The 27669-nt window shown below is 44.1% G+C and overlaps 1 long non-coding RNA gene across 1 annotated transcript; it reads left to right on the top strand.

Annotated features, from left to right (window-relative positions):
- The first annotated feature begins 1972 nt into the window (after positions 1–1972).
- LOC144539627 (uncharacterized) lies at positions 1973–27650 on the top strand. The gene is made up of 3 exons (XR_013505059.1): positions 1973–2326; positions 19874–20085; positions 27471–27650. It is a non-coding gene; the product is annotated as an uncharacterized LOC144539627 (long non-coding RNA).
- Positions 27651–27669: the final 19 nt, after the last annotated feature.

Here is a 27669-nt window from a genome sequence, read left to right as displayed (position 1 = left end):
GCGGTTTTAATAGATGGAACTATTTTTTAACTATTTATTGAGTCCATGTTTGCCATGGGTCCTAATTTAAAGTATCACACACTATCAGGGGGGGTAGGGGCACTCTGTCAGTCATTTTGAAGGAGACAGACACAGATGCAGCAGACACAGATTTCCTCGTGCTCTGTCGACGACCCTAAATACTGCTCTTCCTAAGGTAAGATGATGTTCAAAGTCAGAAATACAATACATAATTTAATTAACTGTAACTTTCCTAAAATAATATATATATATATATATATATATATTTTTTTTTTTTTTCAGATGACATTAATTACATAACTAATAATGTTTCGAGAAGAAATAAGTTAACATTTTGCTATGATGGTTGTTTCTTACAGTAGTTTATTCTTGGGGTCCCCAGGGACCCCAGTCGGTAGTCCTTGTATGTTAAATATGTTGGTAGGATGAGGGTTAAAACCTGCCTTTTTTCTCAGGCCTTTGGCTAGTTAGTCTGTGTGTGCGTGCGCTGTTGTAGGGCTAGGAGTGGGGGTTATAAAAGCTGTATTTTGTGTGTGTGTGTGTGTGTGTTGTAACAGTCGCAAATATGCCTACTATGCTTTTGGAACATTGTTTGGTTGCAGTAGCAGATTCACTGGGTGGTGCTTCTTGTTTTTACTGAGACTGAGTTACAGCAACAGGTTGAGAAACGTTACTACTCCCAGTCTATCTCCCGACGAGTAGCTTGTCTCTTCCGTAACGATTTGGTACACTAAACTATATCAATCTACATGAATGTTGAGAGATTATAGTGCCGTAGAGACCAGGCATTGTATGGTTGACAAGTATAGGTGAATAAAGTGGTACATGTGTGAAATCCCAATACTGACGTTGTCTGGCTCTATCATGCTATCCAGGAGCAGCCTACTTCCCTAAAGCAGTGTGCTAAATCTTCTGTCTACATACATTTGAGACCATTGGTGGATTTGCATAGACACATGTACTGTATGGGTGGTGTAGAGTGTGTATGTGTGTGGCTGAAATGATATTTTATTTATGTGGAGTGTATTTTATATATGTGTATTGTATGTACTTATCTGTTTATTGTCACTATTGTCACACTTTGTCCTTTAATGTGAAGCACATTGAGCTTACCTGTGTATGAAATGTGCTACTACAAATAAAATTGACTTGACTTGACTACTGTTTCACTGTCAAAGGAGAACATTAACAGAAAGTAACGAGATGGGTGACTATAGCCTCGAACAGTAAATCGAGGGACCTACTGCTCCTTCAAGCTCGTTTTTGCACGGGAGGCCACTCCTTGAGCTTACAGTAGGTGTCTTAATCTGTATGGGCCTCTTTCTCTGTACAGGAAAACGTAATCAGGCCCCAGTGTGTTCTGGGCAGATGGGCGTGGAGGGAATATGGGATAATGCAACGTGTAGCTGGTCTATTCTTAGATCCCTGACAACATGGCTGTGGCTCATTCTGTAGGGGAACACTGTACAGATGGAAAAAAAGACGATTACACACCGTTTACACCATCGATGCATTTGATTGACAATTTAATAGCTTCCGTAAATCAATTTTATCATATGTTGATTTCACTGTATGGATTGCATTTGAGGCATTGTTATCATTATCTATCGTTGTTCTAGTTTTCTTTAGGCGATTGGTTGCCCCATTGACAGCACAGTAGCCTTGTCAGTAAAGAATGGGAGGAGAGAAAAAGCACGTGTACTGGGCGTGTTTTACGTTAATCCACAGTCCAATCACTTAGCGGGATTTTTGAATAAATTTGCGTAATTTAAACGGGGCGTGACCCCGAGCTCTGATTGGCTACGCGGAGCAGAAGCGACCAATCGGTTAAATGACAGGCGCTCAGCTGTCCGGAAAGCCCCGCCTCCTATTTATTTTCCAGCAAACCCCGGAAACGTCGTCGTTTAAAGGGACAGGAGGATTTTTTTAGGCAAAGGTTGAAACAACGAAAACAGCTGCGAGCACAAAAAAAAGCATAGAGAGGAGGGACGTAGTCAGCCAACAAGCGAGCTATGTGGCAAGAAGAGTGAGGGAGACAGACTGGGAAGACGAGACTCAAACTGTCCGTTTATTTGACCATCCACTAAAGACATTTCTAGCTAGGTGGCTAACGGCTCTTAGCCTGCTACGAAGTCCATTTTCTTTCTGTAGCTGTTTGAATCCAGGCAGGATTCCTACAACGCAGCAGAGAACACGGGTGAGAGATAAAAAAGGCCAAAGTCCCAGACGACGGGGACGCCTTGGGGTGCCAGTCTTTTCCTTTTTAACCCTTCTCACTCCACGTTTTCTGCAGTGCTTTTCTTAGGTGAGTAAAAAGCTTTTGCCAGCCAGCCAGCTAGCTCACAATGTCATTGCATTGTGTGAACTTGACAGGTAGCTAGTGTGTAAATTGTGCAAGAGCCCAGGTAGCTAATTCCGAGCAATTGAGATGTATATTCATTCACAGTAATATGTTTTTCTTTCTTAATGTATCTTGGAATCTGAGCACGAACCAACAATCATTGGAATCCAGCCGAGGCCAGCTGATGACATGACATTAGCTATTACAGGCATCTTGCAGTGTGTAGGGGGCGTTCCCCTGCTTTGTCTGCCTTCCTCACTCTTTCTTCCTATGTGTGTGTGTGTGTGTGTGTGTGCGCGCGCGCAGTCTGCGGTAGTGAGGGACAAAGTGGTAGAAATCCCAGTGAATCGGCTAACCATGATGAATGGGGGTGTGTGCTTAATCTATGCGCACCTATATGCAATCACAGGCTGAATGCATAGGCTATGCGGAAGGCAGGGAGAGAGGGAGGGAGGGATCAACCAGCATTGGCATAAATCTTTGAGATTATGCCTGTACCTCAGCGGGTGGAATGATGATCAGTGGAAAGCTTACAGGAGAGAGGATAGACCTGAATGCAGTGGGTGTGTTATTGTTCCCTTGGTTTGCACTTGGGAATTGCATTGCATCATGCAGTGGTGGGAACATTGAAAATTGGCACTAAATCTTTGTTACAATATTTAATCTAGCTATAAAGTAATAGATCAGAGTGCATTACAGTGGTTTTATTATGCACAACTGCAATGCCTTGGCTCCCTTTGTCCTGACAAGCAGGGCATGATGGCATTGCATTGACATACACATTAGGCACATGTGTATGCACTCTCTCTCTCTCTCTCTCTCACTCTCTCTTTCTCCCCCCCCCCCCCCCCCCCCCACACACACACACACACCCTACACCACCCATACACTACATGTGTACATGTGCCTGTGCAAATCCACCAATGGTCTCAAATGTATGTAGGCAGAAGATTTGGCATACATACGCACACACTCAGTCTTTTCCGCTGAAAATATATCTGCAGGTCTACATTCTTATCTCTCTGGCTTGCCCTTGCATTGCTCTGACAGCCAACCCCCCCCCCCCCCCCCTCCCACACACACACACACACACTCCCCCTCTCTGTCTGTGAAAAACCAGTGGGCATTGTCCTCAGCTGAGTGTGACGTCATGCAGAGCCGAACTGCAACCCTGAAGGCAAGGTGTTCGTTGTTCAGCAGACCTGAATCCTGGGTCTTGGCCTGTCTGGTGCACAATCGCTCTTTTATTTTAGCTTATTTTGCACAAATGCCGAATCACACTGGGAAAATGAGGGAAATGTGGGAAAGAGAAAATAAATACAAACCGTGCAGGTGAGACAAAGAAACAGGTAAAAAGCTCTCACCTCCAAAAGAGAAAGGGGGGGGGGTTAGAATGACAAACAGTAACATAAATATCATCAAAAACTCAACAAAGATTAAAAAAAACAACAACAAAACAAAATGCATATAGCAAGTAAAGGAAATGAGTACATGTCCCTAGTGATGGCAGGGCCATTGTGGCCACACCTCACTGACACACTTCAAAATGTTAAACTGCCATTATGTTAAACCCCAGGGCAATGTATGGTGCCGTGCTTGCTTATGGCCCTGCCCAACAAAACGAGTAAAGCAAGAGTATGGTCACGAGTAGGAGTGTGTGTGTGTGTGTGTTTTCATGATGGAAAAGTGAGAGAATGTACAGTATGTTGTGTTTTTACCATGTATGTGGAGCCACCGGTGCCTACTGAGGCCATTTGGAAGATGATTTAGATTATGGGCAACATGAGGCAAATCCTTAGGACAGGCTTGCACAGTTTCCCCTGATTCCGTCTGAATAGATTAGGCCCAGACTAACAGTGTTATAGCCTGTGTCAAATGTTAGCCTCCAAGTAGCTTTCCTGGCGTTGCCTGTGGTACAGCTCATCTGGTAGAGCAGTGAGTAGAGAACGGTACTAGGGACTCCATTCGCCCTGGGGCCACCCATGCTATTAATGTGTGCACCCAACTTATTCTAAGGCCACTTGGATAAAGGAGTTCACCGGCTGGCGTAAGTTACGTCCGCCAAGTGGCATATGCCTTCCACAACACTGATCGGCAGTATCTAATTGTGTGGTTAATGGGTTATGGCTGCAATTCTCCTTTTCCTCATACCTGGCATCTTGTGTGTGTGTGTGTGTGTGTGGGTGTGTGTGGAGCTGGGGGGGCTATTAAACGCTTTGGGCTGATGAAGGCTTGTTGTCAGCCCTCTAATGTGTCTCTGCAGGATTTGATGTCAGAGATTACAGATGATTATGTGGGTTAGAGCCAGTACTCAGCGCTGCTCTGGGGCTATATTGATCTCTGGTGTGAGTGTGTGTTTGTGTATGTGTACGCACTTGTACTTACGTCCTTATGAGGGCCAAATAACCTCACTTCAGTAAAGAGCTATTTAAGGGTTTTGTCTTAGGTTTATGTTTAAGGGTTAGGCATGTACTGTTGAAGGTTAAATGTAGGGTTTAGGTGTGAGGAATGTACTCAAGGGAACAAGTATAATAGTATAAGCATGTGTATGTGCCTGTGAATACCTTGCATTTCTCTGTGCGTAGCCTAAACCATCCCTAAGAACCGGTACTGACCGGTAGGCTGACAGGAACACTGTCTCTGTCTCTCTCTCTCTCTTGAAGTAAAACAAAAAAAAAAAACCTTCTAACTCGCTCTAGCTGCTCCTTAGTCACTTTAACATGCTGGAATTGTTAAACACAGTCATTCTGCCAGTAACCCGTAAAAATTAAACTCTTATCCCTTATGTGGGTTTGCAAGCACAGAATGGAAAACAGTGCCACCAACCCATGATTTCAATTTTAGCTTTTTAACCTATTTCACTTGTGGAAGCCAAGAGGCAGAAACTGTTTGTTATTTTTTACAAGAGTGAAGCATTTATCACAGAGATTAGGGACATTTATCACTAGATGTTGGGTTTTTTCACATTCCATACATCATCTCATGACCCCTCGGGGGTCCCAATCCTGCGGTTGAGAACCACTGCAATAGATCCTGTGATAGTGAATAGATCCGGGGAGAGAACGGAGGCAGGTTGAGATAAAAGATAAAACTAATAAGGGGTCCGGTCAGAGGGCAACAGAAGGTGTGTGTCCATATAAAATATGTGTGTGTTCTTGTAATTTTATCTTTTATATGGACCAAATGACCTCACAAGGATAGAAAGATGAGGAAAATCCTCCACAGTGAGGACATTTGTCTGGTTCTCACTTCTGCAAGGGTTTATTTTATGGGGATGAATGTAGATAATAGAGGGCCCCCACAAGTATAGACATACATACGTGTCTAGCCATTGCAGAAATCCCACTTTTTACTGCATGCTTGCTGAAGTCTGTGTCTGTGTATGTGTTTGAACTATGCCTTATGTTATCTAAATAACAGCTTGCTCCTGAGCTCTTAAAATAGCACCAGTTCAGCCTTGACTGGTACCACTGTGACCCTCACACACACTCTGTGTCACCTCTGGTCTAAAACCTAGCTTAACAGTCAGGCTTACCTTAGAGGTCAGTTAGTCCACTTAACAGACTGTCTATAAGAAGTCCTCTTAAAAACCTGTAGTGTGTAAATTGTATGTGCGTGCACCAGTATTGACTGGTTACTATGCTTAATAGATGAACCCATGTATAGACTTTGCAATGAATGCAAATGAATTCCAGCACGATTTAGTGGACACCGGGGGCAAGTGGTGTGTGTAGAGGCCAGACCAATCACACACTAATGCAAATCCAATGCCAATCCAAGATCGAATTAGTGAGTTAATCACCTCAGCTGTATTTTTTTTTCAATTTGGCTATGATGTACAGATTTAATGCAGTTTGAAGTTTTACATTTCAGTGTCTCACTTAAATAATCTAAATGGCTCAAAATCAGGCAGTAACCATGATATCACTGGTTTTCACTGGTGCACCACCATCTTGTACCAAACCAGCTGAGCCAGGATTGACTCTCATCTTAATACATTCCTTCTGATTGGCGGAGCTCGCCACAAGCTTGATGCTAATGCAACGGTGCTTGTGAATGGTGGATCTTGACGCCAGTGTTACATTACGTCTGATTGGTGGAGCTGTCTACAAGCGTTTGGGACTCCAATACCCCAAAACAGGCTTCAGTAGAATGACTGCACAATACAGAAATAATGAAAAGAATCGTCTTTAGGCTGCAGTTTCGGAAGAAACGCAAAGAGTGCAGCTATATATATTATGTTTTATATATCTGACCTTGATACAAGTATATCACGACTCCTGTACAAGAGTAGACCTGCAAGCACAACATGATGTCCAAAAAAACAAAAATAGTAACAAAATCCACTGGACATAAAATGAAGATGTTTCACCACTCGTCCGAGAGGCTTCATCAGTTCTGCTTAGTGATGGGGAATTCCCTTGCATTTAACCTCTGTGGGCGATTCACAGCATGAAGTCATGTGAGAGTCATTGAGGTCACATGAGTGGAGGTGTGAATAGGTGTGAAACTGCCGGGGTGAGATAGGCCTAGATGTTGAAACCCGGCAGTGCCCCAATGGTGACGCCCGTCCTGCAGGTACTGAATGGGAGTAGCTGGCGTGTTTGTGAATTGTCAAGGTAAAGATGTTAAATGAGAGATGTTACTACCTGGATGACTGAAATGTGCGGAAGATGGTTAGGACCACATGTGAAAAAAATATTTGAGTGATTAATCTCAGAATTCTGAGAAAAAAGTCAGTATTCTGAGTTCTGACATTCTCAGAATTCTGAATTTATTCTCAGAATTCTGACTTTAATCTCAGAATTCTGAGATTAATCTCCTAACTCAAATACATTTTTCACGTGGCCCTAATCCTCTTCCGTATAAATGAATCTACACAGACGCAAGCATAATTTGATTTAAAAAAAAAATCCCCAAGATAGACTGCAACACCTTGCTTATATTCCCAATCATTTTTCATTAACGAAAAGAAACTAGCTTCACACCATTTGATATCGCACCTTTAGAGACACAATCTTCAGTCTTGACAAGCACCTCTTCCCTATTCAGAGTGTTTTGGTAGCACCACCCAGCAGCGTACTCGCCTTTATTCAAACACAGCTGACAACAGAAGTCCAGAGAGAGGGAGGATGGCAAGGCGACAGTACCGCCTGCTGAATAAATCAGCATGGTTTGACATTACACCCTGAAAGGCAAAGTCCTGTGATACCCGGCTCTGTATGTATAAGTGTGTGTGTGTGTGTGTGTGTGTGAGAGAGAGTGAGTTTTATCTTCTCCTGTGTCTTCATGAGAAAGTCAAGTCTTGCTGTTGCAAGTGCCGGTACTGGCGGATATATCTTGGAGATCAAGAATTGGGCCAAAGCAATGCCACACTGACCTTGAATTAGAAGCATTTACACACACACACACACACACACACACATACACACAAAATAGTATTTTTTTTCTACAGACGTCAGGGTATTGAGTCTCACCAGTGATCTTCAAGCTGTGGTGCACAGAGACACCTTGAAGCAGAGCAAGGCGATGTATGTGTGTGTGTGTGTGTGTGTGTGTGTGTGCCTGCCTATGTGTTTATGTGTCTTCCACTGTCCTAGCCTTACCGATTAAAGTGATGTTGAACTTTGGTGGTACCTTGGCTTGTGAAGCTTCCTGGACATGATATAACCCCAAAATTGGCAATTCTTTGTTATCTGTTGCTCTGGTAGAGGAGATTGGAGAATTGTGTTTTTTTTCTCTCTCCATTCACTGCCATTATATGGGGAAACAGGTCTCAAAATCACACCTCTAACACATAACACATAACACAACGAACGCGAACAAAGCAGATTCTGACAATATATAAAAAAACTAGTCATGCTGCTGAATTGTGGTTAAGTGATCACTTCCTTTATGTTTATTAAACCTTTCAGTTTGAACAAGTGTGACACCGAAATCCGATCAGAGGAAACTTACGCTGATGGAACGAAGAAAATATTACGTTTACCAATAATTGTAAATAGGCGAAAAAAGGAGACAGGACTTTGACAAAGCAGATTCTGCCAATATAGAAAATGAGTCTCACTTTTTTTTCACCTATTTACAATTATTGGTAAATATTTCAGTGTTATACTTGTTACAACCCAAGGTACTACCAAAGTTCAACATCACTTTAAATGGTCCACATACAGAAAGCAATAGAGCCACGCATGCTGAACAGTGTTGCATAGCTGGAGGACATCATGAATAGAGCAGATGGAGCGCACTGGTCGACCGGCTCTCACCTCTCTCCTCACTGCCTATTGAGGAAGGTCGAGCCTGGTCAAGTTGCATTCACCGTCCTCTTGAGTGGATACTTGCGTGTTGACGGTTGCAGAAGGTATCCGTTCATGGCTGTGATGGACCGTTGTTATACAGTGGGTAGTTCAGTTTCCACCAAGACTGCGTTCCAACAGTGCTGAGAAAACTCATAAACCACAATTACTCGTGCTTTGTTTGTTATACCAACTCTTGTATGAACAGGAAGCTAGTCGGTGATCTTTCTTGTTTTATTTTTATTTATTTATACTACTTAGGAGAAAACTGTTCAGAGAGTTGTATAAAAGCCATAATAGCCATGATGCATTGCCGTTGTACTCTCTATAACACTCTCTTGGGTATTGTTGCTATAATACAGAATTCTGCTGCAGACATATGTTGCATTTAGTCTAATATCTGAAGCAGTAGCCTAATGAATGAATTTTATGTGGCCTGACTGTCATACTTGAGTCTATTGGATGGCTAAATATATAGGTTAAATATAACTCTATCTCATTTTGTCTGTCCATATGGCGGTTCAATAGCTCAGGCTCCCATACAAGCTTCAGAATCAATGAGAGGATATGGGAAGGCAGATGTATCGCTATGCATTATATGGGTCAACACAGAGCTTATCAAGCCAAGGCCTCTCTCTTTCTCTCTCTCTCTCTCTCTCTCTCCTCTCTCTCTCTCTCTCTCTCTCTCTCTCTCTCTCTCTCTCTCTCTCTCTCTCCCCTCCATCCATTACTGTCTGTGATGTTGTCATTTGTCTCTTACGGTCTCGCTTCCCTTGCCTGTCATCAAAGCTCTCCTTCTTTCTCTCTCTCTCTCTCTCTCTCTCTCTCTCTCTCTCTCTCTCTCTCCTCTCTCTCCTCTCTCACTCTCTCTCTCTCTCCTCTCTCTCTCTCTCTCTCTCTCTCTCTCTCTGTTCCTTTTATTCCATTTCTCCATCTTGTGGAGTCTGAGTGTGTCTGGCGGTCGCACGGCTCTGTTTGGCTTGGGCCTTTGCATGCTTCATTTTTTATTTCATACAAAAACAAGATGTCGACCATTTGGAAAATTGTGACAAACTCTTACAAAATCAAGGATAGTAGGTAACTTTTGACAAAATGATACCACTGTTAGGGACCGTAAAAAATGAATGATTTACTTAAATGATGAACTTAGGTAGTGATCTAAAATGGATGTAAAGTGTTTTGTTTAAGAGCCCAGTCAGTAGCGTTGATGTTTGATGTTTGTGTATGTGAATTGGAAGTATTTTAGCTTGGTTAGCACTTGACCAGTTGTGTCCTTTTAATAGAAACACACAGACAAACAGTTAATTTCCTGCAGGCCTCAGAGCATTAGTAGGTCTCATGTTCAGTACAGAAACACCTTAAAGCAGAGCAGGGCTGTGTGTGTGTGTGTGTGTGTGTGTTAGTTCAATCCTGAGTGAAGTGAGTGCTGCTCAAACGTTAAGCCTATAGGAAGCAGCGAAGGCTTTTGTTTATCGTTGTGCATATCTGTGTCTTTATTTGTACACTGGAGATTGCAGTGTGTATTAATGTTAGTGTGTGTGTTAGTGTGTGTACACTGTATGCCCGGCCAGTCTGTGCGTCTGGCCAGAGCCAGGGAACAGCTGAGCCGGAGCATGTTTATCCTGACTGCAGTGATCTGAGTCTTTGGCAGGATCGCTTTGTTTGTGGCCCAACGCAACAAGCAGAGGACAGCATCAATAACACAGCAGTATAACCACATTTACGACACAGCTGAGAAGAAGAAGTCCCCATTTACACAATTTCAATTTAGGCTTATATATGCTTGAGTATCCAGCAAGAAGCCCTTATTTCAACAAAATGTCAATTTTCATAGCTGGTTCGTCCTGCTCACCATCAGAAACTGTGACATAGCCCTTTTAGGAGGTTCGGGGGGGGGGGGGGGGCCTGAATGAATTTTTTATTATTACTGTTTTCAGTTGCTGAATACATCAATATGGTGCAATTTTGGGAGATTACATTACTTAAAACTTTCCTGGGGAAAAGCAGCAAAATAAAATGCTTTAGATGACCTTTTATGAAGTGTTTTAAGTGGGATTGGAGATGTTCTTTAGAGTAATGATCTTGGCAGTTCATTGAGAATATAATGGCTCAATGGCTCAATTGAACTGACTGTTAATTCAAGGCATCACAGAAGTAGGTAAGTAAGTAGAATTGCAGTAGTCATTTTTGAAAACCTGTCACCTATTCTTTGCAACAGGTATTCTGGCAGCTGATTCAAGTGTCTAGGGCTATGTTTAAACTCTCCGGGGGCGGTAGTCCAGTAGCCTGGGCCTAGCCACGCCCCTGCTCGCCACTGCCCCCTTTGGTGTATTTAGATGACTGGAAGACAAAGGAAGAACAGGTGAACCAGGACGGATGTATGCTGAATCAAAGAATGGACTCTAACAATTTGGAAAAGGTTTTCAGTCAGGTTCCATTAGATATTTTAATTTGCCAATGAACATGACAACATTAAACGGCCAGATTTTAGCATGCAATTTGATGTGAAATTCTCTCCAACACAAAGACGGACAGAGATAACAGCACATACTGTATTGTCTAGTTGTTATAGGGGCCTTTGTGGATTCTGCTATTCGTCAGACATGCATATTGGCTGTGAATATAGTGTTGACTGTGAATATAGAGTGCAGGACACGGCTCTGCTTTAGGGCTTGGACACTGGGAGGCTGCTTTGTTCAAGTACGAAATAACGGCTGCTTAACAACTGCAAGTGTGTGTGTGTGTGTGTGTGTGTGTGTGTGTGTGTGTGGACTGATCTCAAGATTAACCCTAGCTGTCCCTTTGCTAGACCCCCCCCCCCCCCCCCCGTGCCCTTCACCCTGTCCTGCCCCCAGACCACAATGGATAAGCCTCTGTGTGTGTGTGTGTGTGTGTGTGTGTATGTACTTAAGCATGCATACATGCCTGTTTCATTGGTGCAACTTTATGTTAACACTTGCAGTTAAGGTCACTGTAAGCATGTGTTTTGTTTATTCAGCCATTTGTGTACTTGTTCTGCTGGTGTTCTGTGTGATAGCATCAGGGTGGACTGACCGCGGGTGGACTGACCGTGGAATGACCGCCGGCCACCAGCCGAGTGTAAAATTTGGCTCTGGCTGGTAACTTAATCTATTCAACCAGCCACTTTGGCAAGTAACCAGCTCTGAATATCTAGCTCTCTGTTTAAATAGTGACAGTATCTTGAATCCAATTTTGGGATGGATGGGCGTTAGTATGTTAAGCTAGCTAGGAAAGTGATTTTTTCTTCATCCTTTCTCTGCCCAGATGGTGGGCTGGACTACATTCAGCTCCTACCAGTCTGCATGGTGCGACACCACCATGCTGTCAGCGAGTTCCCCAAGCATGAAAAAGGAAGGAGAATCAATTGGGCCGCAGGAAGATGGACACAAAAAACATACCCAAAGACTAGGAAAGAGAGGGGGGGAGAGAGGACGGGGCACAAAGAGAGAGAGAGGTAAAGAGACAGAGAGAGGGGTAAAAAGAGAGAGAGGGAAAGAGGTGAAGCAGCTGAATGCAGGGATAAGGAGGGAGGACAGAGAAAGGAGGGAGGAGAGGTGGGGAGAGAGGGAGCTTTATTTCCTGTCCTCCATGAATAGGCAGCATATTTCTCTGGAACATTCCATCCTCTGAGCCGGCCCAGCCTGTCACCAAGACTCAGGGTGCCACACTCCTCCCCATCTCTCTCTCTCTCTCTCTCTCTCTCTCTCTCTCTCTCTCTCTCTCTCTCTCTCTCTCTCTCTCTCTCTCTCTCTCTCTCTCTCTCTCTCTCTCTCTCTTCCTGTTGCTCTCTGTCTCTCTCTCTCTCTCTCCATCTCTGTCTGTCTTTCTTTCTCTCTGTCTGTCAATTTGGTCTTTCTCATCCCTTTTACTCTTACTGTCAGGAAAGCATGGGTCATCGCCGTTTTTGTCCAAACTTTTCTGACCAGAAATTTAAAAAAGCTGGGCAACGGCATCATAGAGTAAACCATTAATAACACACAGCGTTAGAAAGCATTGGAAAGGATGAGAAGATAATAATTAACCCCCACAGCTATGTGTGGGTGGATGGATGGATGATGTTTGGATGGATAAAGATAGGGAAATAATAGTTAATCCTAAACTACAGTCAGATGAGTGGATGTGTACATAAAGGGAGTAGTTTAGGAACATTTATGGGGTGGGGTTGATGGATATAAATTGGAAAAATCCTAGTTAATCCACAGCGATGGATGGATATGGATAGGAAAATGATTCGATTATATTACAGTCAACAAATCTTTAATGATCTCTGTGGGGACATTGAGTCATCGCAGCAGTAAATAATGGGATACAGCAAAGAATACAGGATATAAATAAGTATCGACCAAATTGCATGGGTATTATAGTACATAACCAACAACCACCAATTTCAACACTTGGTCACAATGTCAACCCACAGCAATGAATAGATGTATTGATGGATGAATGGTGGAAATGATCAGAGAAGTGGATGGAGAAAAATATGGGTAGATGGAAAACAAACAGAAGATAGGTTTTTTATCAAATAGGTGTAGCTAATTTGCTTACATGGCAGGAGCACAAAATACACACACACACACAGGATTTCCCAGGCCAATATAGTCAAATGCTAATACTTGAATAGGCTTGTCTCTGTCTCCAGCTTGGCTAGCTTATTAAACAACACACACAGTTGGTCAAACATACCCCTCGAGAGAAAATTCATTCCACAGGATTATTATAGTCCCTTAAACTGTAAAAGATACACTCAGGGTGGGAAACAACCTCCAGCCACCAGATGACTGATAGTACATTTTTGGTTGTGGCTGCTAAGGTTTGTCTACTACACCAGCCACGTTGGCAGGTAGGCAGCCATCATTTGGAGGTCCTATTCTATTCTAAAAATACAGTTTCCTGATAAAAGAGTCAAAGTAGGATGTGCCAGCCACTGTGGCCTGTGGAACCGCTAATGTGAAAAACCCCAAACCTAACAGGATTACACGCCACAACAGTATGGCTTGATATTTACTATAGCTAGCAGGACAGTTTATTAACCAAAACATGTAACCCACCGTTTATTGACACTCTTCACCTTCCCTTCATTTCTTTTAAACTTTATTTATGCATGCTCTTTTTCTTCACCCACCATCCTGCTTCGCTTTCGTTTACCAGCTAAGTTAATTTCGGACACTGGTGGTAGCATTTGTAAACATCCTCCTTCATGCATTTATCCTGCCTCTATCCTGCATTCATACTGCAGGTAATTCTTCATTGAATATTATAGAACCAAATAAGTATATTGCAACACAAAACTCAAGTGTCTCTCAAGTCATCACATCATTCCTTGTAAATTCTGACAGCTGAAAAGGCAGCAAAACTTTATTTTTCAGAACAATTGAAAGTGCAAGACTAGTTCAGCAAGCATTCAGTGAGAAGTGGGAATTCAACAGTGGCTACATCTCTGCTAATCCATTAAGTGTTTGTACTGGCTGTGAAAGTTGCTTCCGACTATCCGAGCTTTCAGCACCTGGAGGTCCACTGTTTGGCTGCTGCTCCCCCTACACACACCTGCCAGAGAGATCCATCCTGACACACACACACACACACACTTCCATACTAACACACACCTTTATGCCAACACACACAAACACACCTCTGTACATACCAACACACACATACTAATGCAACACACATGGGGGTCCATGCCTCTTTAAATGCACACGCTATTACACAGCCCCCCCATACACACACACACACACACACACACACACACACACACACACACACACACACACACACACACACACACACACACACACACACACACTTTCCCACCCTTCCTCCACCTTCCCCTCCTCTATTTCTTTTGTTCTCGCTCTCTTGAGAAGGAGAGTGAATTGGACCTTGTTAGCACTGTTTAAAACTGTTTAAAACGTTTGACATTGTGAATAATTGAGTTCCAAATTGAGTTTTTGGGGCTGTTAGACAGTTTTGAAAGGCTATGGATACTTAGAATTGGTGGGTAAAACTCCCTCAAAACACAGTGGGTGTCACTTTCAGAGTCCTAGAAAAACAAGGGTGTGTGTGTGTGTGTGTGTGTGTGTGTGTGTGTGTGCGTGTGTGTAGCGCAGCGCTTTACATGCCATGCTTGAAAATCCAACCTAACCATAGGCATTCAGACATCAAAACAAACACTGCCATGCTCTCAAGTCAGGATTGCCACAATGCGTGTGTTTGATGGAATGTGTGTGTGTGTGTGTGTGTGTGTGTGTGTGTGTGTGTGTGTGTGTGTATGTGTGTGTGTTTTCTATGCTCCTTTCTATTCAGCTGCACTCAGAGCACCCTTGAATAGAGGAGGGCCTTTAAGGGGCAGACACACCCCTTTTCTTCCAAATATGGAAGGGAACATGGGCTCTTAAAGGGACAGAGGTGTGTCTGTGTGTGTGTGCGTGTGTGTGTGTGTGTGTGTGTTGGAATGCAGGATCCTAAATAACAGTGCTGCTAGCGAGCGACAAAAGCGTCCTCTGCTACAGTTTCCACACTGTCTGTTGCTTTACTGTTAAATCCAGCGGCAGAAAACTCTTCCTCCGTCAAACGGAAACTAGCTGTTCGTCTTTCCTTCCACTTGTTTGCTTTTGTCCTCGGTGTCTCGTCTGTCGATCTGTTTATTTTACCATTTTTCCTTTTAATTCTTCCTTTCCTCTCTTTCATTCTCTCTCTCACTCTTTCACTCTTCCTGTGTCTCTCTGTCGCTTAATATTTCTCTCTCGTGATCTCTCTTTCTTTTTCTCTCTTCTATTTTCTCTTCCTTCCTCCTCCCTCCCCTATCCCCACATCTCTATATTTGGAGGTACGTCGCTGAAGACGTGTGTTGTTTTGCAAACCACCTCTCCGCTCACTTTTGCCACACACACACACATACACACACACACACACACATACACCAAGTGTCACATCCTTTCATACAAAGCCATAAACTCTGCCTCCGTCTCACATGCATGCATGCACACGTAGGCTAACTGTCAGTCGAACAGCGTTGCAACCAGAGCAGGAAACTCTCTTTTTTGTCCACCAGCTGCACTGGTTGATAAATAACAAAAATGTCTGAAGACACTTTCACCAGCTAGATTTTTGGAATAGAATAAAACCCTCAAATGATGATTGCTTACCTGCCAGTGTTACCAGTAGAGCAGACAAAGCTACCAATCACAGCCAATACTTACACACCAGCAGGCCAATTACGTGTTTACATATTACTATCTGTTTTTCAAATGCAGTTTATACCTATCAAATCCATTTGATAGGTATAAATATGTTTCTGTAGTTTTGTCATGCTGACAGAGACAGAAAGAGACAAAGAGGATATTGGGTAGATTTACTAGCATCTGGCTGGTGTAAATCTTCCACCCTGTTTTAGAGGCAGACAAGCAGACAGAGAGAGACACAGAGAGACAGACAGAGAGAGACACAGAGAGACACAGAGAGAGAGACAGACACAGAGACAGATGGAGAGAGACCCAGAGAGAGACACAGAGAGATGGAGAGAGACACAGAGAGACAGAGGGAGACAGAGAGACAGATGGAGAGAGACAGACAGAGAGAGACAGAGATGGAGAGTCAGAGAGAGACATTGACAGTCTGTCATTAAAAAGTAAAGAGACACACAGACAGTGACATAGAGAGAGAGAGAGAGAGAGAGAGAGAGAGATCAATTAGTCTCACATGTCTCAACTGGCACAGATCTGATAAGTCTACCATGGTTCCCTATATAAGGAAAAAGCATAGCAACCATAAGGGTATATGTGTGTGTGTGTGTGTGTGTGTGTGTGTGTGTGTGTGTGTGTGCCAAGTAGGCCAGGGCCAGGCTGTCTGTTAAATATGTGTCCTTGACAACTTCAAGTATGTTTTGTGTATGATGCTTAACTTGTGTCATCTCCGCCCGCACTGTGTGTGTATGTGTGTGTGTGTGTGTGTGTGATGCACTTGCTTGCACTCTGCGTACTTTAACCACAACATGCTGTCCGAAATAGCTCTTGCCTAGTCAACATGCTGTTCCTTATTAGCTCACAGATGGCAAAATACACACACATACACACACACACACACAGAGGAAGTGCAGCTTGCTTCTGGTGCTCAGCTGATAAAGTTTTTCACGTGCACTTCATTCTCTACACCCCAGCCATAGATAAGCCTTCTGAAGAAAAAACCCTGAGTGAGTGTGTGTGTGTGTGTAGACTCTGCATAGTGTTTATGCTACATGTGCAGTGTGTGTGTGTGTGTGTGTGTGTGTGTGAGTGAGTGTGTGAAGGAGGGAGGGGGAGGGTGGATTTCAGAACTCTGAGATGTGTATTTTCATCTTTACTCTCCCAGGCACCAACTCCTTCACTGACATTGTTATTTAGCTCACACACACACACACACACACACACACACACACACACACACACACACACACACAATTACAATTTCCCATTTGGCAGACGCTTTTATCCAAAGCGACGTACATATGAGATTTTAATACAACACAAGCAATGATCTAGTCAGGAGATAACAACGAGAGTAAGTGCCATAAAGCTAAGTTCTGGTCCAACAGGACATAGGTGCCCACGAGGCAGTGCATAGAGGCAATGCATAGAGTGCGTAGAGGCAGATAAAGATTTTTTTTATTTTTTTTTGGATTACACAGTCCATCAGGTGAGAAGGTATTCACTAAAGAGCTGGGTCTGTAGCCTTTTCTTAAAGATTAAGAGGGACTCTGCGGATCGAATGGAGTTTGGTAACTTGTTCCACCATCGAGGAACCACAGAAGAAGAGTCTGGCTAGAGACTTAGGGCCTTTTTGTGGTGGCAGCACCAGGCGCCGTTCCTTGGCAGAGCGTAGTGGGCGGGAGGGAGCGTAGACCTGAATGAGGAAGTTCAGGTAGGTTGGAGCCGTTTTGGTTGCTGCTTTGTAGGCGAGCATCAAGGACTTAAACTTGATGCGGGCAGCAACTGGGAGCCAGTGGAGCGATATGAACAGCGGAGTGACGTGTGCTCTTTTGGGCTAGTTGAAGACCAGACGCGCCGCCGCGTTCTGGATCATCTGCAGAGGTTTGAACGTACATGCCGGGAGCCCTGCCGGTACGAAGTTGCAGTAGTCAAGGCGTGATATTACAAGCGCCTGTACTAGGAGTTGCGCTGCATGTTCAGACAGGTAGGGTCTGATCTTCCTGATGTTGCACAGGGCAAATCGGCATGACCGAGCAACAGAAGCCACATGCTCCTTAAAGGTTAGTTGGTCATCAATCATGACACCCAAGTTTCTGGCAGACTTTGCAGGAATGAGCTGAAGGTGGCGTTCTGAGACTGTGCGCTCAAGTGTCTTGGAAAGGAAGGTGAGGAGAGAAACCGGCCTGAAATTTTCAACCTGAAATGGGTTGAGTGTAGGTTTCTTTAGCAGCGGTGTAACCCGGGCTTGCTTAAACGCAGTGGGGAACACACCCGTTGTAAGTGAGGAGTTGATGATGTGCGTGACTGCAGGGATAAGTGTGGGCGAAATGGTCTGCAGGAGGTTGGAGGGTATGGGGTCCAACGGACAGGCAGTGGGACGAGAGTCCAGCAGAAGCTTGGAGACTTGCTCCTCGGTGAGATGGGAAAATGAGAGGAGTGAGGCCCTGTTAGCTGGCGGCAGCATACTGAGTTGGTCAGGCTCAGCGAACTGATTACTGATGGTAGAAACCTTTATCAGTAAAGAAGGATGCGAAGAGGTCAGCAGTGAGCAAAGTTGAGGGTGGAGGTGGTGGAGGGTTGAGGAGTGAGTTAAAAGCTGAAAATAATTTCCGAGCGTCTTTGGCGCTGCTGATTTTCTCCTGATAATAAGTGGTCTTGGCACTTTTTAGATGGGAGGAGAATGCAGATAGGAGAGTCTGATAGTCACTGAGGTCAGTGGGATCTCTGGATTTGCGCAATTTTCTCTCAGCTGCTCTGAGCCCTGCCCATTACTCTCTGATTTCCAGTCTTTGGAAATGAGGGCACCCGTGCCACCTCCACGCCCAACGGAACGAGGTGTGTGGGAGAAAGTAGAGTCAGCTGAAAGCGCAGCTGGTATGGCTGTGTTTTCTGGACGGATCCAGGTTTCAGTCAGGGCTAGTACCTGAATGTCAGATAGGTCTGCAAGTGCTTGGATAAATTCTGTTTTATTTACAGCAGACTGACAATTCCATAAGCCAAAGGAAAAAGCAGAGGAAGTAGTTGAGGCTTTTCTGAGAGAGTTGATGTTCTCAGGATTGCGCTGTCTTTTATGACTGATGCGTTTTTTATGGTTGCCCTGGATGATAGGGATATTTTGGTAGCACACACACACACACACACATTGTGGGAAGAGATTACACAAGTTTAGCATTGTACACAAAACATGCTTGAAAGTTGTCAAGGACACACATTTAACAAACACATACAGACTGTTTGGGAAAGTGCTCTTTGGTCTCTTTCTCACTCACTAGTTCTGCAAAACAGGCCTAGCAGGAGCAGGTGGGCGGGGCTTTGGCTCCCCCTCCCTCCTCCCTCCCCCCGGCCAATCAGGATCTCAGCCACTACAGCTGACCCCCCCTCCTCTGGCCAATCAGCTGGCAGCGCTCCTCCCCCCTCCCTCCCCCCTGTATGCCTTCACTGCTGAGTGAGCAAAGCACGCCTGGCTCTATCAGCTGAGAGGAAACCAACTGAAAAAAACAGAACGAGAGAGAGACAGAGAGAGAGAGAGAGAGGGTAGGAGAGGGGTTGAAAGACGGAGGAGAGGAGAGGCCCGAGGATAGAGAGAGAGAGAGACAGGGAGAGAGAGGAGAGGGTGAGAAAGAGGAGGGGAGGAAACGGCAGGGGAGGAAAGGAGGAAAGCTCGCATGTGAACTGCCTTTTGTATTCAAGATATTTTGGAGGGGAGCGAATGAGAACGAGAAAGAGGGGAGGGGGAGCTTGCAAACCAGAGAGAGAGAAGGGTGGAGGGGGGGTTGAAAGTTGTTGATGGGTTTTTTATGCGCTTGTTAAAGAGTGACTGAGGGTGGAGAGAGGTAGAGAGGAAGAAAACAAGACAGACAGAAAGAGAGAGAGTGTATTGGGCCTACACTGACAAACAAGCAGAAGGAGGCATAACAACCTGACTAGCTTTGGCAAGGCATGCTCACTGAGTAGCCTCTCTCTTTCTCTCTCTCCCTCTCTCTCTCTCTCTATCGACACCACCTATTCAGGAGGAAGGAAGCAAAGAGAGACACACAACCAAAGAGAGAGAGACGACAAGAGAAGGCAGCCTGACCCGACGGAAATAGAGACACACACAGAGAGAGTGAGAAAGAAAAGAGAGCAGAGGTTCCCACCCGGCCGCAAGAAGGAAAATAGAGGAAGAAGAGCGAGAGAGAGAGAGAGAGAGAGAGAGGAGGATAAAGCATATCTTTCTGGGAGGGTGAGTGTTACAAGTTCTCCTGTTGTCAAGCCTGCTAATGTTGTTGCTCTTGTTTGCTGTCATTGTCAGCTGGGCTTTGGTGACTCAACGTCTCCTAAAATGGCCACATGAAAGACGGACAGGCAGACAGAGGGAGGAAGGGAGGGAGAGAGGGAGGAAGGGAGGGAGGGAGAGAGGGAGGGAGGGACAGAAAGGGACCCCGTGTCAAACAGCATTCTCAGCAACTATGTCACAGAGCCAGCTTAGTTTAGACTACTGTGACTCCCCGGCCTGTGTGTGTGTGTGTGTGTGTGTGTGTGTGTGTGTGGTGTAACACTGTCTCACTCCAACTTTTATTTTATCTCTCTCATTCTGTCTCTCTCTGTTTTTCTCTCCTTCTGTCTCTGTGTTTCTCTCTACTGTCTATCTCTTGTCTTCTATATCTCTCTTTCACACACTCTCTCGCTCTCTCACACACACACTCTCTCTCTCTGTCTCTCTCTCTCTCTCACACACACACACACACACACACACACACACACACACACACAGTCGGCTGTCATTCCATCTCAATCCCCCACCCCCTTCCTCCCTCTGTACACAGTGACATCAGATTTCTAAACACTGCGTGGCTCCGGTAATCCAATCAACAGGTGATGGTCTTTACCAGTCCATAGGAGCAGCTCCCAACTTGTGTGTGTGTGTGTGTTTGAGAATGTGTGAGTGTTGTCTTTATCAGCTTGCAGCCACAGCGCTGGCCTAGGAGCAGCTCGGGTGGGGTCGCGCATAAGTTGATGAGACAATTGGGGCATTTGGGAGGCCACTCGCTTCATGCGGATGCTATCACGCCTCTATCAGGCCGAGTTAAAGGCTTCAGCAAGGGTGGAATAAGGACATGGAGAGGCCAGAGTGCAGCTGAGCAGCCAAAGAAGGTGGTGCTATTGCAGTGCTGCTAATATCCACAAAAGGCCCATTCAACAGGATAGCTCATGTCAGTGATTTGAAAATAAACCCCAAGTTATTTAATATAGTGTGTCTAAAACGGGTTGAAATTAACAACAGCCACCATCCAATTGCTGTTAAATATATATAAATATTCCCACCTGTGAAATGGGTTCTGATCCACATCCTAAAGACTCACTCACGTATGCCAGCACACATACATTTGGCTTGTCAGGGGGTATTTAGGGCAAATTCTGGAAAATCTTGGCTGTCAAGTTTGTCTACCCTACCAGACACTTTGGCAGGTAACCAGCCAGCAGGTTCTATTTGTTTGAAAAATTGGGTTACTTGGGTAGTTGGATAACTTCATTGGCTAATTAAGTTACCAAACATCCCTTATAATAAGGACTAGCCCTGTAATACAGAGAAAAAAAAATACATTTCTTAATGAATTAGTGTGTTAGTTTGTGTGTGTGTGTGTGTGTGTGTGTGTGTGTTTTTTGTGTCCATGTTTTAAGAATGGCCTTGCAGCATTGGCTATTGCTGTATTACAAAGACTTTTGCTCTGCATTTAATAACTAGACAAAAATGTAAAATAGAGAAAGATGGCCACAAATTGCAGGCAAATGCTCTCCCTCTCTCTGGTGTGTAGGCTGTATCTGCCCCTGTTTCCAACCTAGCAATTTAAATAAAGGGGAATGCCGCCAATTTTCAAGAGTAAAATATGTCTTTCTCTGTCCTTTGGGGAGTAGTGTGATCATATGCAAAAGGCTTGAATCGGGTCTAGAGGCCCAGCTGGGTCAGTGGAAGTTTGGATCTGAGACCTGGCAATTTGAATGCAAACTTACAGCTTATTTGTCCCCATCCAAATGAGCCAAATAATTCTCCCAAAGATCCACCAATATTTTCTGTTATTGCAAGCATTTCACTGCTACGCTGCACTACATCAACCACAACAGCAACAATAAACCAACATGGCAGGTAGAGGAAGAGAAAGTGCTCAAACTATCAAAAGTCTGAGACAGAGGGAGTTCACTTTCACAGATTTCCAACTTCAGACATCGAAAGATGCCAAAAGGTGGGGTAAAAAAATAAATATAAAATAAATGGATAAATTGGTCACAGCAAGACACATATGCACACTGCTGTCCTTTTCTGCACATACAGCATAGCAGTGAAATACTTCACTGAGACAAAATTACCTTTTCTTTTACAAAACAGTCAACACTTCAGAAGTCAGAATCTGGCTTATTTGGATGGGGACACTGAAATAAACTCTCAGTTTGCTTTCAAATCACCAGGTCCACGTCTTAGATCCAAACTCACATTGCATTGTACTGAAAAGAGGGCGTGTCAAATTAGCATCTGAGGTACGTAAACTGCTCATGTGACCTGACGCAGCTGGACCTCTAGAACCGATTCAAACTTTTTACCATCATCACAGTACTGCCCAAAGGGTAGAAAAAGACATATTTTACTCTTGAAAAGTTTCACTTGTGTTTTTTACTATGTTGAAGTTTGCAACTCTAGTGGCTGGTGAATGTTGGGGATCTACCAGCTGCTCTGGCCTGTAGACAAAAAAAAGTTGTTGCCCTGATCTAAAATGCTCTGGGAATTCGGGTGGTTCCTGTCCTGGTGGCTCAGCAGGTGAAGGCATGTACTGTGTATCAGTACATTACAATAAATCTTGTATATTATATAGTATAAACCAAATTAATGTATTGTAACCAAAGACTCTAGTGTCTCTCAGCCAGCTAGTGAACAGACTAATCCTTGTAACTTCTGACTGCTGAAATGAGAGGAAACTTTTTTTTTCCCCCCACAAACAATTCCTCTGAGGTAAAGTGCAGCAATAGTTCAGGCAACATGTAGTAAATAATGTGACTTATACAATGGCTGCATTTGTTGCACTTCTGAGACGGTTTGCTGTTAAAGTTATTAGGCTCGTTGTGATGGGGTTTGCTATATTCCTCCATTGTTGCATGTTTGATGTGTCAAGGTTTCCGTACTGAACGAGATTCTTTTGACTGCTAAAAGAGAGACAGTGACAGTGGCTTGAATGCTGAATGTTTTGTATGTGTGTATGCGCACACATGCACGCACCATCTGGGGTGTGATGAATGTACACAGGCCAAACGCCAAACTATTTTCTGAGGGTAGGTGCTGGCTGTGAACTCTGCCCCCTTCACCTCCATACATTTCACTGAGAGCTAGTTTCGAGGTCAGGGCTATCAACATGCCTCCTAATGACAGGTTTGTGTGTACATTTGTGTGTGTGTGTGTGTGTGTGTGTGTGTGTTTTTCCACCCATTTGCTGCTTGTTAGAGTTTACATTGAGCCACAATGTCTTAAGTGTAGATTTTCCTGTTTGGCCAAAGATGTTTTTGCTTAACATACCGACACTCCAATTATGTTTTTTATGATTTATGGCTGACGAGTGTCTCGGTCAAATAAGCTCTCTATAGGCTATTCAGTGGAACTGCCTGACGTGTGTGTGTGTGTGTGTGTGTGTGTGTGCACGGTGTTAGAGAAGTGGCTACATGTAGCCCAGTATCTTACAGCAGCCTTGTTTGTGTTTGTGTTGCCCCCAGCCATCTCTCTCATGACGATGAAATCGAACGCCTCTGGGCCTCTTGACGTGCTATAACTCATCTGACCCAAGGCTGTTGACCTTTGACCTCATGACCATAGTCTTCCTTGGCCTAAAGGGTGCTCACACACATATATGCACATTCACACACACACGTTGATGCTTATGTGCAGGCTTGCATGCACTCTCATGAACACACAGGAATATGAAATCATTGTGCAGCCCTGCTTTTTGCAGCTTGTTACAGAAAAGGTTATTTGTCAGCTGGACCAGTGATTCTCAAGCTGGGGGTCGGGACACCTCAGGAGGTCAGGGGAGGATTTTGGGGCCTTGCAAGGTTTTTTTTATGGAATCTGAAAAAATATATTTCACATCCTGAGTTGGCCCTGGTGCTGGTAAGTCCCACCTGCCTTTGCTTTGTTTTTAAGCTTCCTCAAGGTCTTTTGCTGGGCAGTCATCTCTATCTCGGTTCCCCTCATCCTCTCTCTCTCTCTCTCTCTCTCTCTCTCTCTCTCTCTGCCTCTCTGTTCTTCCTCAGTCTCACTCTTTCTCTTTCTATATGATTGCTTGCTGGTCCATTTCCAGAGAGCCTGCAGATGTTATTGCACCTGGCCTGCCAATGATGCGTAACCTCTTCATGCCATAAGCCGTTAGCCTGGAAGATGCAAGATGATTTTTCAGGGTAATGAGGTGATTTTCCAAAAATGAAAACTGATTTTATTAGACCTCTTCTAATAATGAATCAAGCCTGAAAATGGAAAATATAAAAATATAATTTAGATAAAATTAATGTTATTGACCCCGATGGGGAAATTGGTCCATTTCTGCAGCAAAGAATAGGTTGGTTGTTAGGCAATAAAGTATATGAATAAAAAGGCATGCAAATGTCTGTAGACTATTACCATTACTAGATTTACAGATGGCTACTTTTTATTTCCGTGTATGTGTAAATAGCATATGTACAGGTCATGTGCATAGATGCCGATCAGATTGTACAAATAGGGCAGATGGACAGAACAGTCCAGAGCAGAGCATGGGCACGGGCAGTTCAGAGTTGGTGTCAAAGAAGTTCCCCATTCTGTTTATAGTTGCAACAGTGCGTTGCAAGTAGGCATCTTTTTGTTTTGGGAGGTTGAACCAGCGCTATATGCGGTGGTAGAGTAATGGAGCCATAGTTCTAGGGGAGGGGTGAGTCTGAGTCAACACACACCCACCAACCTGAAGCCTTCCCTGGGCTGAACCCAGAACGCTCCCCCTCCTCTACAGCCTCCTGGATCAAGCCTGAAAAGGCCTTCTGCCAGCCTCCGGCTCAGCTAGTTCAAAATAAGGTCAGAAATTAAATGGGACCTGCGGCAGAGCCCTTGGGTGCTCCCAGTGAGCTCTGACTTGGGGAACGACTATAAATACTCATTGCTGACTCCTTTCTCATTCTTCCCCATCCCCCACTCCCTGCAGTGACTGCTCCTGGGTGCGGGCCCTGGAGACCCCGCTCCACCTGTTCTCTATGGGGGACAGTAGAAGAAGATGATAGCTTGTTTTGTGTAGATTTAACACATACAAGACATGCAGGCCTACCTTTGGAATTTGACTTGAAATTACTATTGTCAATGTAATCCTGTTTCATTGTGTATTGAGGGAGTGAATGAGTGTGTGTGTGTGTGTGTGTGTGTGTGTGTGTGTTTTGGGTGGGTGGTGGGTGCGGCGGGCACTTATCTGTATGTGTGTGTTTGTGCACTACCTCGGTCTCCCAAAGGTAGCGGTGTGTAACTACATAGGGAACATATGCCATGAGAGTAATTACAGGTGACAAAGGCTTTGGTTCTCACATCCTCTTTGTTTGAGTTTTTGTATGTAGTGGTAGGAAAGCATGGGTGCACGATGATAGGCTATTGTATTGCACTCGTATATATTATCAGGTTATAGTGTGTTTGTGGTGTAGTGTAGCGTCACTCTGTCTCTCTCTCTCTTTTTGTCTCTCTTTCTCCGTCTCCATCTTTCTCCTCTTCCCTCCTTCCCTGTTGAAGTTCAAGATTTAATTGTACCATACAATAATAATAATAAAAAAACAAAATTCAGCCAAACAATATAAACACCTGCTGCAGATCCCTTCCCCCCCATTCCTTACTTCAACCTGACCATTACATATGTGTATAGCCTTTAGTGAATTTTATTTAAAGTCCCATCAGGACATACATTTCCAGCATGGGTGACTCAAGTGGGAATTGTATCCATAATAACCAACCGTCTTTATCTACCCTTCCTTCTCTCGTTAGTCCTTTCTTTCCTCTTGCAAGATCTTTACGCTCATGATGTCATTTCTCAGTATGTTATGGATCTTCCTTTGCGTCAGCACTGTTGCGTTAGCCTGTGATTCAAAAGGGATTACAAGGAAATGAAGAAACTGAAAGTTGCTGTAATGTAGGCCTAGCTATGAACAAACTTTAGTTCCTTCATTCTTATGTTAATTGAAATACATGAGGTAGGTGCCAGCAACATTCTAAACTATTTTTAGTGGAATTAGCTGTCTTTTTCATGTATTTTACATTTTAGGCTTTTAATTGATGGTGTTATTCAGAGGGACATGCAATGAGGATAGTAGAATAAACGTTAATGCCTAGATCACATAAATTACAAGCAACCAATAGAAAGGAGTGCCTTGACAATACATATAATAACAAACTATTCTAAATTAGTAAATGAAATAACACATTATTCTGAGAAATTGCAGAAAGTTGCAGGCTGAAAGTTAACCACTACTTTATTAACATCGCTAGTCCAGTGCTAGGATGAATTGTGTAACCATTGTGTTACTACTGTTTACCATTCAGTCAGAGACAGTGTTTTCATTAAATTCTTGGCATCATTTTAAACTAGCAGAATATATATCGCAGTCTTAATTGTGTGTTGACATGTTGTCTGCCTATGTAGACCTTCTGGGGGACAGCCATTTTGTTGCGTTTGACAATATTTTCTTGGAAGAGCATCTTTACTCTTTCCTCCCCTGCTCCCCAACACCCTCTCTCTCTCTCTCTCTCTCTCTCTTTCTCTCTTTCTGCTTCTCTTTCTCTTTCTTTGTGGCCAAGCACAAAGGAGCTGTTATCCTTGGGCTGCTGGTTGCCATGGCGGCAGCTCACTGCGACTTCCCCCCTCTGCATTCCCAAGTTCTGGTCCAAGTGGGTCGGGAAGCGGCCCGCTACTCTTGACCTAGTGCAACTTAGTGCCATGTTAGCACTGGATATATTAAACTCTTTACACTTCAAGTAAATCCTCTATGTTTGCTCCCTAACTCTTTACTCATTCGTAGCGTTGTTGATTTTTGCGCTCCGAATGGGACGCTTGGATGGGGAAAATGCAGGGTAGTAATTGAAGAGGGTTTACTTCTCTCTCAACTGTCCTGTTGAGTATGTAAATAATAAATGGATTGATCATTTGATTGATTTGTCTTGTGTGTTGTTCTTCTCAAGTTCCGTAATGGACTTAAATATTGACTTTCTAACTTACTCTGTGAGTGTTTGCACAATGTGTGTGTGTCTGTGTCTGTTTAGCTGTGTGTGTGTGCACATGTCTGTCTATGAGTGTGTACACGTTTGTATGTGCATGTGTGAGTGTGGATGTATGTGTGTTTCTATGGCTGTTTTTGAGTGTATGTGTGTGTTGAGGTGTGTCTGTCTATGTGTGACTGTGTTATTTTTGTGTGTGTGCACCTGTGTGTCTGTGTCAATGTCTGGATGTGTGTGTGTGTGTGTGTGTGTGTGTGTGTGTCTTCAGGCCTCTCCTGGGAAGAGCCGTCTCATTCCAGTGACTGATACAGTAACATGAAAGGGGCCGATCGATCTGTGAATTGATTTGCTTTCATGTCTCTCCGGCTCTCCAGGGATTCTGAGTGGAATGTCCCTGTCATGATGACACCGCCATGTCGCACCCCACGCCCAGGTGACCAGGGAGGGCGTATCTGGCCGTCAGCCAATCACAGAGGGAGCCCCAGTAGAGTCACTTCCTGTTCCTGCTCAGAGGCATTTCCTCTGAGGAGCCTCCCACATCACTGACACTCCGCCCCTTTGGTAAGAATGACA

The sequence above is a fragment of the Centroberyx gerrardi genome, chromosome 8 (assembly GCF_048128805.1).
Source record: "Centroberyx gerrardi isolate f3 chromosome 8, fCenGer3.hap1.cur.20231027, whole genome shotgun sequence".
Taxonomy (NCBI): Eukaryota; Metazoa; Chordata; class Actinopteri; order Beryciformes; family Berycidae; genus Centroberyx; species Centroberyx gerrardi.
This window is presented reverse-complemented; position numbering and strand designations above follow the sequence as displayed.